General features: G+C 42.2%; 1 long non-coding RNA gene across 3 annotated transcripts; it reads right to left on the bottom strand.

The window, feature by feature from the left end:
* Window positions 1–2,955: 2,955 nt before the first annotated feature.
* Window positions 2,956–13,735, bottom strand: LOC110990951 (uncharacterized). 3 transcript variants are annotated; one of them, XR_015426832.1, is made up of 4 exons: window positions 13,718–13,735; window positions 11,132–11,252; window positions 10,212–10,357; window positions 2,956–3,390 (listed from the first exon to the last, which is right to left on the bottom strand). It is a non-coding gene; the product is annotated as an uncharacterized LOC110990951 (long non-coding RNA). The 3 variants fall into 3 exon arrangements; XR_015426830.1 differs by lacking the exon at window positions 13,718–13,735 and adding an exon at window positions 13,448–13,711; XR_015426831.1 differs by lacking the exons at window positions 2,956–3,390; window positions 13,718–13,735 and adding exons at window positions 9,554–9,640; window positions 13,448–13,711.
* Between the last annotated feature and the right edge of the window lie 435 nt (window positions 13,736–14,170).

Here is a 14,170-nt window from a genome sequence, read left to right as displayed (position 1 = left end):
GTTTCATGTAGAAAATACATGCACGAGAGTGACTGTGGGCACTCGTGCATATTGGTGCTGTAAAACTAAAGGAGGGTTAACATTGTATAAAGTAAGCTGAGTAGTTTACTGAATGGCTGTCCAAAAATAAACCAGTAAGGAAGGCTCGGGCCTTTACGAAGTACCCATTATAGACTGTGCTGTTGTATGGGCACTGTTGATTCCAACACTGATCACAAGGAACCCTAAACTACCTGTGCCACATGCATCTTGTATGCAGGTGTTTTATGGAAGGGCATGAAATGGGACGATGACAACCAAGACTCACAAAGGTAATAAAAAACCCGCCTTAAGCAACCTAACTATACAGTTGACCATGCCTGAGAATTACAAGCAGATGACGTCCTAATGTACAACTTGCGCCAGTCAAGTTAACCACTATGGGAACCCAAGGAGAAAGAGGTCAACCCAGGTCACACATACATGAACATGTAGCGTCTAATCTCATGGAAGCCGAGAAGTAGACGGAAACCTAGAGCTGTGCTAATGAAATTTGTGGGAACATGCTCGCCAAGGAAACAACTTTGATGAACAAATATGAATGCATAGAAAGGGGGCATATTCTGTGAATGAACCTGTACAACTGTAACCTGGACATGTTGGGGAAGTGCAGGAAGACTAACATAACACCTAGACATCCAAAGGCTATCGTAACTAGAGTACAGTACAAAGGCAGCCAGTTCATAACACAGAAATAAAGTGGAAGGCAAATGGTAACCAAAGGGGGATGCTGCGGGTCCAGCATTATGCACCACTGCGACATGAATGGCGTACTTGTACCTTGTTCAAGAAACACACTGAGCAGGAGGGGCCTACCCAAAGACTATAGAATTCTTTGTAGGGGAGGCGAGGCAGAGCCGGCGCTTGAGCTGTAACAAGGAAAGTGATTATGACTCAAAACAAGGGTGCGCAAGCTAAGGCACTCTACCTGAGCGTGACAAAACTTGCATCCTATGCGGCGCACTGCTCCTGGAGCAGCTCTAACAGGGGGCCGCAAAGTGCAAGAGCGCCAAGTTCTGAGAAGGTGAATGCACAAACACGCCAGGACGCAACGCACCCGAAATGAACATACATGTATGGAAGGCACCTAGAGATTGTGCATGGAACACACTGAAAAGGCGCAGCCAAATATACTCAAGAATGGTCTGCCCATGTCAAGTCACCGAATGCACACAGCAACCCTGCCGGAAGACCTTGAACAGGAGGGTTCAACTTGAAATGACACCAGAGAGTAGGAAAATGCAGTGCTGCGAGTACGGGAGTCCCTATAGACTGAAGCTCTAAGGGCAAATGTAAGGCAAAGGTGACTAATGACAACAGCTTCAGTGGAATTAGAACTATTACAGCTGCAGAAGATTGAATAATCTTCCAAGCCTGAAGTAGTCTTGAGACTGTACATAAATGTTAGTGTATCGGGACCCACATGACTGCGTCAAGTTCTGATGCCAAGAACTAGGAAACGAGTGAGTTCAGGAAATAAATGTGCCGGTACCAAGCAGAATACAACAATATTCCGTGCAGTTAAAGAGGGTGGCTAGGCCTATTGGCAAAAAAAACACAAAGAGATTAAGACACATTGATTACTGTGAATAGAACTGCTCCACAATGGTTGAGGAGCACATCGGTCAATGAAGGAAAACGGGATCTAATCCCCATGACACAATCAAAAATCTATTTTGAGGTAGACCTACATGCACAAGTGCCAAAATCGCTACAATCACCTGACGATAAGGCAAGACATGTAAATAAGGCACGATTGGAAAAAAAAAGAAGCTGACATGATTGAAGCTGACCTACATGTACTTCTGTCATCACTGTAAGTGATAGATTAGCCAGCTAAGGAAAAAAGAGGCCATCTTTATCAGAGGATAAATGACAGGAGAAAGTGTTCCGACCCCCAAGTGTCAACGGGGAAACGGACCTTGATTCCACCATGATCCAACGAGTGGGAGCGAGGCTGTGATAAAGAACGGGCACGAACATCGCGCTGAAGTCAGGTGCAGTGGTAGGTCTACTGTTGGGTCGAGTAACATAGATATAGCAGTCGGCAGAATGACGCCGAAAAATGGTTCCACGATTGGGAGAGACATTTACATCGTGGGCTATTGCAAAGGGTGAAGGAATCTGCCAGAGAAAATGAGAATAGTTCTCGGGAAACACTGCTGAAAGATCTGGATGCTCGTAGTACCGACGGGCTAGAGTCGTTTGAAGAGCAAGACCAAGCACTTGGATGAGAAAGAGGTTGAAGCTGTTGCGTCTAACCTGTATCTGCAACAAAAAGGTTGTCGTCCACATGGCTAAAAATGTGCTGCCGACTTGAGGTGGTGGTGGTGCCCTAGGCCTCTGTGACCAAGCGGGGGTGGCCGGACGCTCAGATGACTGTGCTGTATCGAGTGCCGGGCCCCGCTGTTCCGCACACACTTGGACGTTGGACTCCGCTGCTGCCAAGTGCTCACTTAGGCTACCGAAGGTGTGCGGAACCTAACGGGGAGAAGCCCTGTTAGGTGCCAGTTGCGGAGTCGACCCCGGGGAATTTCCACTCGTACAACACGGCAGAGTAGACTCAGTCGACACGGTGGAAATGACATGCTTGGAGGGCCGATAAGGCTTGGAGGAACCGTGGGATTTGCCTGGAGCGTGGCTTGAACTATAGATAGAAATTCCAGTCCTGTGTTCGGGTTTTGGCGGACTCCACCATTTTTACATAGAAAACAGCGAGGTTGCGTGTAAACGTGAAACTCTATTGTATACTAAATTCACACGATGTCGACTACACGCGTCGCTGAAAATAACTAAGACGAGTCTTTGTGCTACGCAGCCTTTTATGGAGGGGACATGCAGTGGGCGTGGAGGGTGTGGCTTGGGCGACCTTTTTCAGCGAGGTTTGATGCGCATGCCTGCTGATATGCAAATGTAGGTAAACAGAGGTGAGATGTTTTCTGTAATGGAAATTGTATTTATGACTTCAGAGAACAAGGTCATGTTCTCGTACAAGCCACAGTGCTGTTTGCTAAGTAGTATTTTGTAGCGGCTTTCAGAAATGGGGTTAAGGCATCCCTTTAAAACACCCATTTCTTGTGTTCTACATCAACTTTCATAGGTACAAAAAACACAATAATGGTAAGCTCAGGTTTCTTTACATTTTGAAAGAGATCATTTGAAAAATCCTGAAATCAGGGAAAAATCCTGTCAAATCTTACCCTTGAGCTTTCTAGTGTGCTTCTGTGATATGCTATGTGATTCCAACAGGTGCTATATGATTTCAGCACCAGGACATTCACTGGTACTGCAGGCAGAGAAGTAGACGAGTCAGGATACTCACTCATGCCACACTACAGTCAGGCATCAATGCTGTGGATGTAATAAGAAATTCAAAGCTCAAGATACAATTGAATGCCTACTAGTACAATGTACATATCGGCTGCACCATGAAGTGACATCTATACGACAGTTTTGAATGCCTACTAGTACAATGTACGTATCGGCTGCACCATGAAGTGACATATAGACGACAGTTTTGAATGTCTACTAGTACAATGTACGTATCGGCTGCACCATGAAGTGACATATAGACGACAGTTTTGAATGTCTACTAGTACAATGTACGTATCGGCTGCACCATGAAGTGACATATAGACGACAGTTTTGAATGTCTACTAGTACAATGTACGTATCGGCTGCACCATGAAGTGACATATATTCGACAGTTTTGAATGCCTACTAGTACAATGTACGTATTGGCTGCACAATGAAGTGACATCTATACGACAGTTTTGAATGCCTACTAGTACAATGTACGCATTGGCTGCACAATGAAGTGACATATATACGACAGTTTTGAATGCCTACTAGTACAATGTACGTATCGGCTGCACCGTGAAGTGACATATTTACGACAGTTTTGAATGCCTACTAGTACAATGTACGTATCGGCTGCACCATGAAGTGACATATAGACGACAGTTTTGAATGCCTACTAGTACAATGTACGTATCGGCTGCACCATGAAGTGACATATAGACGACAGTTTTGAATGCCTACTAGTACAATGTACGTATCGGCTGCACCATGAAGTGACATATAGACGACAGTTTTGAATGTCTACTAGTACAATGTACATATCGGCTGCACCACGAAGTGACATATTGACGACAGTTTTGAATGCCTACTAGTACAATGTACGTATCGGCTGCACCATGAAGTGACATATTTACGACAGTTTTGAATGCCTACTAGTACAATGTACATATCGGCTGCACCACGAAGTGACATATTGACGACAGTTTTGAATGTCTACTAGTACAATGTACGTATCGGCTGCACCATGAAGTGACATATATATGACAGTTTTGAATGCCTACTAGTACAATGTACATATCGGCTGCACCATGAAGTGGCATATTTACGACAGTTTTGAATGCCTACTAGTACAATGTACGTATCGGCTGCACCGTGAAGCGACATATTGACGACAGTTTTGAATGCCTACTAGTACAATGTACGTATCGGCTACACCATGAAGCGACATAAAAATGACAGTTTTGGTGCACAACAAAGTAATGTACCGTCTCAACTTTGTTCACACAATACATCAGTTCTTGATGCAAAGGACAGCATGCATGTAACAAGGTTGTTAGGACTTTACCGATGACCTCGTTGTAACAGAGACCTTGTATAATTGGAAAACAGAGAAAGCAAAGATGAAGGGAAACCTAACACTTTTCTTGCTATATTAATTTAAAGCAAGATATGTTGGATTTTTAAAATCAATGTTTGACAACATGTACATCCAACTGAGTTCAATTTGACTCAGTGACTCTGAATCGAAAGGTTGATGTTGCTGTGTTGCACCGTAGAAAACATTTTGAAGTACTGTTTGCCATTTCCGAAGAGTGTACCATTCAATGGTGGTTGGCCAAGAGCCATGTACTCTGAAAAAATATCAAGAGCAAACTGGAAGAGAAATTGTTAACCTTAGAGTAGTGGAAGAGGATCCAGCGAGGCCATCTGGTACCAGACACATCAAGGAGGAATCTCCAGCTCTACGTGTACAGGTTTGTCTCAATCAAAGGATGGTGACGGAACGCATCCTGTCGTTGGCTTTGAGGATGGTGTCTCACTGTTGAACAAATGACAGATACTAAACGGTCAAGGGCTGGTGGAGAAATACCCCAAGGGTGAAGTGCACTAATCCAAGCCACATTGGAAACAGTGCAAAGTTAACCCTAAAAGAGTAATCAACATTTCTTCCCGATGTCGCCGCAGTGCATTTATTCAAGGGCTGAGCCTATAGGAATTTTTAGAGTTATACTTTGCAGTCACTTTTTAACCAATTTTAGAAAAAACCATACCATTCTTGCACAGCACTGATGTATTTTACACTAGGGTATTCAATGCACAGGGCCAGACTGAGTATGCATACAGCTTTGTATTTCCAATGACAGGTAATGACAAAACTACAGGAATATGTCTGACTGTCTTCAACAGTCTTCAACAGGAGCGAGGAACCAATCCAACTACCCATTGCTGTAATGAATGAGACTTTTACAGACAAAAACCTCTGTTCAGAACAGGGTCCATAATACATAACGGTGTTACCTGACCAAGAAATGTTGATGTGAGCTTTTGTCCTGAAATAGAATACATGTACATGTATGTATACTTCAATAATACAAATTTGTGTTTTATAATGACCTTTTAAATGAGATCTTTTCCCACTGGAAAGAAATTGAAATTTAATTCAAACAAATACACAATATTAATCCATCTCCTTCACCACAAAAGCCAGCTCGACCAATCCTTTTTTTTCTTATGTGCCAACGACCCACATTGATGATGCTAGAGATGTTATGTGACTCGGGTAATACCATAACACATGTATTTTCAGCCCCATTTCCAACAGAGGCTATTCTCTGTAAAAGTCTCGGATTGGGTGCTCTCTTATCAACATTTTGGTGGAGTTTGCCCTCTTCAGTAAACCCTAAGAGGGGTCAAGAGAGGGCCAAACATTCCAAGCAGTGCTGGCCCCTTTCGTGGGAATGACACTTCACCAGTTTACAAATGATTTTATCCTCAGGCAAACCTGAATTTTCAGTTCTGATTGGTTGTTCCATGGCAACAAACAGTGTGATACAAGTATAACTGTATTGCACGGTTCATATCAAACCCAGTACTTTATGTAATGCACTGTTTTAACTCAATCCACTGCGCTATTTTTATGCTGAGCAATCATACATCTGCATCAGAAGTGGCGTGTTTCCCTCGTGCTGATCATCACAGGTGTTTACATGTAAATGCACGTACAATACTAACAATTTCTTTCTCAGTGTGAGCCCAGTTCCTATTCTTTTATTATTGAAATAAGTTAAACCAGAAATAATTCCCATGCTCCCTAGATAAAATCACAGAATTGTGGTACATCAGTCTTCCTATTTTTCCTATGTGCCGTATGATATCTTTTGTCTTCTTTCTTTATATGAAGGCCCCTTTTCTTTACTGCGCATCAAGTTTGCTTTAAAGATAAATTCGTTATCAAGCTTGTGCCCGCTGAACAAGGAATGTAGTGCGCCTGTGTCCCGTATACCACTCGGCCTTTGGCCTCATGACATATGTTTAAGCCATCAGAAATATAGGGGAGAGCACACTATTAGACTGGTAACATTTCAAATCATAGAAATATGAACAAAGAGCTGTTCCCCCGAGATACCGGTATGAAGGTACATGTATTTCTTATACTACAAAACAAACTTGGACGAGTTCAAGAATCTATACACGTGTGTTTGATGAAAATGTATGGCTGAAAGTTAAAAGTTAAGGTGGGTGCACCTAGGACAAGTTTCAGTGGTAACAATGTACGTGTAGTTAGACACATGTCGCCCCAATAATGGCTGGTAGAGGCCTCTGTACAAAATCCCAGATGTACATGTAACTTCCTGTCTTTGGAAAGGTCTTCCACAGCCTTAAATTGAAAAGGGAGGATCCTGTTGTGACTACAGTGTACTTTGACCAATGATAGTTATGTGATCAACAGATTCTATTTGAATTTATCAATCAATCACACAGATCAATCAGTCAATCACCCCCCCCCCACAATGTCTTCATACTAACAACAGGGAGAGGGCAACCTGACAAATTAAACCCCTCCCCCCCAAAAAAAAGAACTTCAAGACAGTCTACAGGCAGGGGTGAGATTAGAGGAAAATGCAATAGCTAGGAAATAATCACCAGAAAGTTTGAAGGCTCCACAGGAACAAAGAGTTTATAGCGTACAGGTATCATTTGAGTTTAAGGTACCTCTTGAAATACCCATTTCTTGCTATTAAAATTAATTGACAAACACCTTTTTGGTAATGTCAAAACTTTCCAAAATTTAAAATCCACATGAAAAAAGATAAAAATCTGAAATCATGAAAAATCCTGACAAATGTCACCTCTGTACAGGTGATCTTCTTCCAAATCCCCATTTTTCCTGATAATGGCCAAAGTTTACAACCTTCCTAGTCACATGATTCTACGTTGACAAAGGTTCTGCATATGTAGTTCATGGAGACAGTGAGCACAGAAAAGGCACGCTTACTGTTCCTTGGATGGCAAATTTCCTTGTCCTTTCCAGTACCAATGGAGATCTCCATGCATGTGCAACCTTCACAGTGTTCTCCACGGGCTGTTTTAGCAGGGCGGACTGCCCTGCCAAAATTTTGGGCTGCCCCGCAAAAATTTTGCCGCCGTGCTAAGATTTGTGCCATCCTGCTAATTTTTTGAGTAGTGTATTTTTCTCTGAATGTCTACTTTCCCAAGATTTTAGTAAAAAAGAGGTTTACCGCAGTTTGTGGATCGAGTTTGAGTTTACCAACGACGCTTATGATGTACTGACAATGGTGATCGTTGGCTGCCTACCGTTATGCATAGTCAACCTCTTGCCCCGTAAAACCATCGCGTATGTTTGTACATGTACACGTACATTGTATTGCGCAAGCATGTACATGTACACGCAGTGCATGTGACTGGTACCCACAGCGCAACATTGTTTGCCGAGTCTGCGTGGGCACCAATGGAAGGACAGTGCCATGCATGAGCGGCCCCCATGCTCTGCTCCAATGGAGGGGTTGCTTCATTTTTATGACGTGAGCTGGAAATTGTAAACTTATCTTTGCCTGAACATAATTCTTTTGTTTTTTTTTATTCAAGGGCGCATTTTGAGGATTGTTTTTACTCTACCGTTTAACAGTCTAAAATGCTAAAAATGTTCCAAAAATTAAATTAATTTCGTCATCAAATGTTTTGATGAAGAAATTCCTCCTGAAGAATATCCTTGCCAATATTTCACATTGTAAATGAAATCAGATTTGGGGCCAAATTACAGAAGAAAGTGGACCGGAAATTGCCCCAGAATGCACCACAAAGCATTTAGAATCCAAAATTTTCCGGCCCTTAAGCGGGCCCCAGACCCCACGCCGTAAGGACTTCGCGCTCGCAATTTTTCTACCGCCCTGCCAAAGTTTTCGGCTGTGGAAAACACTGCTTCATAACACAATCACCAGTAAAGAGGGCTCAAGGTACATGTAAGCACAATTTCCTGCTATAGTAAGCACAACTTGGAACCTGGTGCCATGAAACTGGTACCCGGTTCTTAAAAGTGGAGAACGTGACAGTATTGCAAGGATTAGTGCAGTATTGAACACTTGACAGCCTCCTATGATGGGAAGGGGTGCAGAGAGAGCCAATGAACATTGGTCAACATGGTCTAAACATGGACCATGTTGGAAACCATGCTGAACATGTACACATGTAGCCGGGTCATTCCATGAGGTTGGGGCATGATTTGTGGCCGTGTCAAATGTTACATGGGTTCCATAATGAATGAACAGTTATTTCCCTGCATGTGGATTCCAAATTGACATTGTTATACATCCTGCAAGGCTGAATACAGAGGTGTGTGTTAGTTTGAATTAAAGGTCATGACAGGTGATAAAAGATACCCATGTACATGTAACAAGGACACCGTCACAATTTGTGCCCCAACTTCATGGAATGACCCAGCCATATTATTTCAACTGAAATATTGATTATTCATCTTCCACAAAATTTCAAAGTTCTCTTTGCCCATCTAAGTGACGAAGCAACTAACTTGTACATGTCTCATAAAAGTTAAAGTTCTCACCCAACATGTAGCTTCATGTACTGCTCTCAACTTCAGAGGAGAGATTGGAGAAAAATGAAACATCCTCAAAATAATCACAGTGCCTTAAAGTGCCCCACAGCTGTTAGGGTCCACGGAATACATTTGTGTTTACCTAAAGGCACGCCTTGAAACACCCATTTCTTGTGTTCTATGTCAACGTTTATCCCTAAAAACCACCCTAATGGTAAACTCAAGATTTTGAAAGAGATTGTTTGAAAAACCCTGAAATCGGGAAAATCCTGATGAAAAATCTGAACAAATCTCACCCCTGCAATTTCCAGTGTGCTTCTGTGCGATGCTTTGTTATTCCAACAGGTGCTGTATGGTGTAAACGTCAGAACATTGGCTGGTACTGCAGGCAGAGAAGTAGATGAGTCAGGATACTCACTCAGATACCAACACCACTGTCAGGCATCAGTGCTGTGAATGCGATAAGAAATTCAAGATGTAGGTGCTAACCTTTGCTGCACAGAACGGAATTCTTTCAATTATGAACCTGATGACCTAACATTATCAAGGCTTTGCTGCACAGAACGGAATTCTTTCAATTATGAACCTGATGACCTAACATTATAATCGCTCAAGATACTTGTCTTCATAATCTATCAGTTGCACTACGAACCAGTACAGCAACATCCAGATTTTGTACACATGTTATGACAGTTGGTGGTGACGCAACTATCCCAACGACGATATGCATGTTGGGACTTCACAGATTACCTTGTTGTAGCAGGGACACTGTAGTCTAGGAAAGCAAAGATGTAGGGAAAACCTAAAATGGATCTTGCTATAAGCAGGATACAGTCATAAATCAATGTTTGACTGTATCCCATTTCAACTTGTCTCGTTGACTCTGAGTTGAAGGGTTATATTATATTTTGAAGTGCTGTCTGCCTGTTCTCAAGAATGTAACATTAAATGCTGGTTGGTCAAGACCACATACTCTGGAACAAAATAAAATAAAGAGCACCCAAGAAATGAGACTGTCAACCTTAGAGTAGTGGAAGAGGATCCAGCGAGGACAGCAGGTACCAGACACATCAAGGAGGAATCTCCAGCTCTACGTGTACAGGTTTGTCTCAATCAAAGGATGGTGATAGCAGGCATCATGTAGTTGGCTTTGGGGGTGGTGTCTCTCTGTTGAACAAATGACAGATACTAAACGGTCAAGGGCTGGTGGAGAAATGCCCCAAGGGTCAAGACCACTAATCTCTACAACTATCTCCGTGCCACATTGGAAACAGGAAAAATGAACAAAGGGTGAAATAAACTCATCCAAGCCCATCAATTTAAAGTTTAGGGCTCAATTACATGCAAGCCATCATTACTGGAGTTTTTGAAACAAAAATCAAGTTTTTGTTTTGTCCCTACTTTTTTCATTTGTTTTCAACTTTTTGTAGGTTAGCTTAAATTCAACCCCAAGAAAGAACAGCCCACTCACAGCAATTTTTAAAATGGCTTCCCTATACTTTCTCATTCACTGTGGACCATTTTTCATCTGTAAACTTATCAACTGTTCCTCTGGATGGAAGCACCCAAACCTGGCTTAAATTTCCAAAATACCTTCATTTTTCAGCCAAACAATCTCATTTTTCAAAAGAAACTGTGAGGCAACTGTTTCTGTAATTAGTGCACTGCATCTTTAAGATAGATTTAAGGGATCCATACTGAGCCCTTGTGAAGTCCACAGGTGGGAACCCTCTCTTTATGAACCATTTCTTTGAGGTTGACAGTGCGGCAGAGAGGGGCACACTATTTTAGGTTCAGCAGGATTGTTTGGCCACAGGGACAGTGATGAATATGTTGATGGAAAATGTCAACCATGTGAAAGATGTGGTAGAGTTTACATGCAAATGGCACACTGTTGGCGATGATCATAAAATATGTAACTAAGTAAAGCAAATGACGCACCTGTAGATTTTCCTTCCTCGTACAAGTCATCAGAACAGGAAAAAACACGGCTTGAGACTTCTGGCCTAAGATGTGGTGAGTTCATTTGCCTCAACATTCCAACTGAAGGAGTGGTCAGTGCCTGCATCCAATAAGAAAACTGAGTTCAGGGATGATGAACTGCTGGGAGGTATCGGCGATGTCACAGAGGATGGTGGTTGCCGATACTTTCAAGATCAAGATAAGATTTGCAACCTTGGAGTAGGGTTGGTTTCACGTTTGTATGGTCAATTGACAAAATGCCAGATGACAACTGCTAAAACACTCTTAGTGTCAAACTGCTATATCCTAGCTTAGGCACAAGAGGACCGGTCGAAGACAGGATGTAATCTTGTGTGAGTTTACAAGGTCAGTATCCTGAGTGGGAGTGCATCATCCAAGATACTTAAGTTTAGGGGGAGCTGTGGACTATATTCTCTGTAAAAACCAATCCCATGGCCCATTGCAGTAATCAAAGAGGCTTTTAACCAGGTTAACAGTCGCCAAAATACATTACATGTACCTGATCAAAAACGGTTGAGGCGAGCTTTTATCTTTAAACTTTCTTTCAATCTTTAAACTTATACTTCAATGATACAAATTGGTGCAGTAAATATATAAACAGGTAAAACATGTGGTGAGAATTTCAGGGAAGATCAATGGTGAACATGCATTCCCTGGAGTATAACACTGCCTAATTCTCACTGCATTCCACTGTGCTTCAGTCCAATATTTTGCATACTAGTCGTCTAGTAGCCATGCCCTTAGTTACATTCCATAAAAGGTCAATGAGGTCATCAAGTGGCCAACAAACAATTTTTCATTGGAAGCCGCATTCCACATCCTGTACTACTTGACTCAAAGGAAAGTCGACAGAAACTGCACTGCCAAGCCGGTTGTCGTACACACGTGTATATACACACAGTCTAGCCATGCGCGGTGCTTACTGAGAGTAGTGGGTACATGATGTATGTATTTGAATGTATTAAGGAATTTAATTGTTCATGTTGTAGGGCTGAAATGGCTATGTCTCGGTACCTAGCTATGCGCAAAGGTACATGTATGCCTTTTTACTGCTACATTATGATTTCGGTTTTGAAACGTATATTTGATAGCCTTTTTGTGACAATAATTTTTCGGTGGGGGTGTTTTGGAGCACGCGGGCGGTGGACACAATTCTAAAACTTTCATTTTCATGTTCTATAACTCAGGTAATACCAACATATATTTTGGACCTGTTTCCAACAGGGCATATTCTCAGTAAATGCCTCAGATCACGGGCTCCCTCATCAATAATGGCTGCCCCCTGGAGCCATGCTGACTGGAGTTCCTATCCATCCTGCGTAGTGGCACCTTTGGTGGAAATAGCACCTCAATCATTGTTTACAAATGATAAATCCTCATTACCCATTTGGCTTAATGGTTAATTGAGTCGCTACCAACAAGACTGGGTTGGATTGGACACTGCCCATGAAAACAGGTTTTTCCAGCTGATGAGGGGGTGTCTCAGATGGATATTCATAACGCTGGGCCTCCCAAGTGAGACACGTTGAGGGGTAAAGATGCAAAAGGTACATGTACTGTGACTACATTTCAGGACATGCATAAGTGAGCAAGGGCCCTATTTATTTGGCAAATCATTTTCTGAAATCAGAAATCGTGATTAAAATTTGTCTTTTTCTGCGGGCTCTAGCTCCTCTGATTAATTTCTAATTTCAGAATTTTCAAAATTTCAAGTGAAGCCAGCATTTAATTTATTGAAATAAGGCACAAATAAGAACAAACATTTTATAGAAATGTGAACTTTAAGTTTTCAGTCAAAATCCACACTCACTTTTGTGTGTACACAAAAAAATCACAGCTTGCTCTGCATTACACTTGTACATAAATAAAACATCTCAAACTATCCCTGCTTCAAACCAAGTTTTCTTTGCCTTGAAGAGTCCGATAGAATCCAAATTTACCTGTACATGTATATCCAAAGATATCTCATGACATCTTCTCCAACCTCGCTCCTAAAAGAAAATAGCAAACATAGTTGAAAGGTTTATAAGCCTCGATCCCTGTAAAGCAGACCTACAGGACCAAGGCCTACATTTATGCACACTGTAGACCACACCCATGGTCGCTATGCGCTAATGACAGCCATAATGCCAGTCAGCTTGGTAGCTGGGGCTGGCAGCACCGGTATGGCGCCTCCTGCAGTTTTTATGGACAAAAGGTTTAGAAATGAAAACAACACTGCGGCCTACAGGCCCAGAATCAAGATGTAATAGGCCTACATGTTCATGTACCCACCAGAACTGTGGGGTTCATCATCCAGCCATGGAGGTAGGACAAGACCTCCATGATCCAGCACGCAGTCTCCCGTTCGTAGGAGCGCGACGGACGGGACGAACATTTCAGGCAGCATAAATAATCTTACGAGTTACAGCCTCGCTAAATCACCAAATAACTTGAGATATCCGTGTATCTTCTCAGTAATTACATGATAATAAAATTCCACTTTCCTTCTCAATTCTAAAAAAAAACATTAAAAACCATGGATTATTGTAGCCATGGCCTGACATGTGCCTCAGCTCAGATCATCAGTGCATCTCGTGATGCGCGAACTGTCGACACATCACATGCGCAGCACGCGCGCAGCTCGCAGCTAGCCATTCAAGTACTTAATGATAGCGCCCTCAAGGAAGGTTTCGTTCAACGGAAAAATCCTTTGGTGCATCGAAAAGGGGTTCTTTTTTCAAGCCCGTTTAGACTGTTGTGTATTTATTTTAATTTCCGTTCAGATAGATGCTTTTAAAAATATTATTGTCACGGTTACGTGGGGGGTGTTGCCACCTTGACGTAGTGGGTCCGCTCAACTTTTAAATTGAGGACAGGAAACTGCTAAGTGATCACAGATTAATCAAAGAATAATATATGTATTCAGTACAACATGACGTTCTGTGATTGCATATCAGATTAGATTTAATTATTCAATCCAACAATTATGAGACAGCATAGGCCACACTATAATAT

The sequence above is a fragment of the Acanthaster planci genome, linkage group LG10 (genome assembly GCF_054643075.1).
Source record: "Acanthaster planci isolate LZ-2023a linkage group LG10, COTS_SCS, whole genome shotgun sequence".
Lineage (NCBI taxonomy): Eukaryota > Metazoa > Echinodermata > Asteroidea > Valvatida > Acanthasteridae > Acanthaster > Acanthaster planci.
This window is presented reverse-complemented; position numbering and strand designations above follow the sequence as displayed.